The sequence below is a fragment of the Acomys russatus genome, chromosome 8, assembly GCF_903995435.1.
Source record: "Acomys russatus chromosome 8, mAcoRus1.1, whole genome shotgun sequence".
NCBI lineage: Eukaryota > Metazoa > Chordata > Mammalia > Rodentia > Muridae > Acomys > Acomys russatus.
In genome coordinates, this window is record NC_067144.1 from 2,142,819 (window position 1) to 2,145,176 (window position 2,358).

A 2,358-nucleotide genomic window follows, 5' to 3' on the forward strand; every position below is an offset into this window, starting at 1 on the left:
CATAGACTGCGGGAAGGCAGATGAGTCGTTTGGTTAGCTTGGGCTTTGGGGAAAGATTTTCCTACAGGCCTTAAACCCATCTTTAAAATCTATACTGAGGTTTCAACCTCACGGGCATCTTAATGTAGCCCTTTATTTTCCCCTCAAATCACCCCTTTCCTGTGAAACTCCAGGATACCCTTAGCTATCTAAGCTATACTCAACTCCTGACCCACTCACCTTTCACCGTTAGAGCTGTACAGCCTCATGATCATTGCTAACCTGTCCACTGACGACAGTTGGGACGACAGGTGAGACCTGTTTTAAAGCTGAACTGTCTTTAAAGCAGCTGTGTTCCTGGCCATCACCTCTTCTGCTCTGGAAGCTGGGGCGGTCAGAGCTTGGGGTGGCCTGTGTTGGGGAAGCAAGATTTCATAGGCCAGCCCTCCTTGTCTTTACTTAGGGCTTATAGGGGCGGGGCCAGTAGTTTGCCCCACCCTCACCCCTCAGGCATTGTAGATCCCATTTCTGTTACCTTGAGATTACGGTGCACACTGACAGAAGGAAGTCTGTTTTTGATCAAGTGCAACACCCTCCTAGCACTGCAAAAGGTACCATGGGCCCCACAGCTATACCTCATCCTGTCCTATCCCTATTAGAGAAGTCAGTACTCAAGAGGGAGCCAACATCCCATTGGTCACCTTCCCCGCACTGTGATAAAACACCTGAGCAAAACTAAGAGGAAGAGAGATGGATTTGGGCTCAGTTTGCGACATCTCAAGGAGACAGAGGAAGGGCTAGCAGAATAGGCCTTTCTAGGGCGCGCATACTCATGACCTTCCACCATCCTGGTTTTCCCTGTCTCCTAATAATGCCATCATGGTGGATGACAGATCCACTGATGAGGTTCGAGCCCTGATGCCCAGTCACCTCCCAACACCAAAGCTTTCAAGGGCCTTCAGACTCAAGTCATGACAGCTATGTGTAAAAGGAAGCACCACCAAGCCTGGGGATTCTGGAGAGAAGGGCTTGCCGGCCTTTGCTGAGGTCACAGGCGGCACTGAGATTTTTAAAGCCTTGGTGATATACCCAGTCTCTGAGAAGAGTGACATGTGCTGGTGGGACAAGAAGATCATTTGCCTCCACCTGCAGAGTGCTCAGGGCAGGCTTCTGGAAAAGGATGTAGCGGGGCCGGGAAAGAGGATGAGGAGACCTGGGACTGAGCACTCTGGGACCTCCTGGGCTACCCCACGGTTTGCGTGGGCCGTGCTGAGGCCATAGATTTGACCTAAGCTGCTTGGTATAGCTAATACTGAGAATTTGGCAAGAATAAAAGCTTTGGTATGGTGGACCACAGACAAGACAGCAGCTCTCAGCTGGCCGGGAGCCTAACAGGGACAGGTTCCTGGTGCCTACTTTTAATATCTTTCCTGAGCCATCAACCTCAAGTTGAATTGCTGTTACCTCACTTGGTTATAAGTGGCCTCAACTGTTGCGCCGGTTGAATGAACCAGCACCCTGCTCCTTGCATAGCAGACAGACACACTCCCAACCATGCCACCCCACCCACACCCACGCAGCAGCTTCCCTTCAGAGCAGGCCCACGGCTTCCCTGAAACCTGCCAGTGAGTGAGGAGCCTCTGAGACCTTAGTTCCCTAAGTCAGGGTGGTTTGGTGGCATGTACTTGTCAGCAAAGTTCTGAGAGGTAAACATAACAATTGTCTTAAAAACCATAAACCTCCCACACAGATTAATTTTCAGAATTCCTTTGAGATGTCACCTGAAGCCAACCTTGTCTTTAAGGCTGCCTTTGCTACCCAATGTACTAAGAAGTGTGCACAAAGGACCAGAGACCCTGACCGCAAGGAGAGGGGGTGGGGGTGGGCTGTGATTAAGTGGGCAGGACCACAGTGAAACGTGAAGGCGTTCTGTCCACACCGTAGCCGGTCACTGTACATGTTCATTGTTAAAAAAAAAAAAAAAAAGAATATAACATTACACATTAAATGTTTTCTTTAACATGAAGGGTTTTATTTTCTTTTGTCTTTAAAAGAAACCATCCCCATGATCCTCTCATTTAAAAAGAAAACAAACACAAGACCCAGAGGAATACGCCTTTTGTCTGTGATGGGTGGCCAGGCCTGGGCAGTACAAAGCTGCATCCCTGCCCTGTGGCTGATCACCACACAAGTTGTGAGGCAGGGACTGCTTTTTGCCTACTCAAGAAGACTGGAGAAGTGAAGCCGCTCGCTCGCTGGCAAATAGGGCGCCTGTCTTGCCCAAGACAAGAGGGCAGGGGGCAGCAGAGGCCCGCCCGAGGCCCGACTGCGCTTGCGCGGAGCCTGCGGCGCCCAGGACGGGAAGTAGGCGGGGCCGGC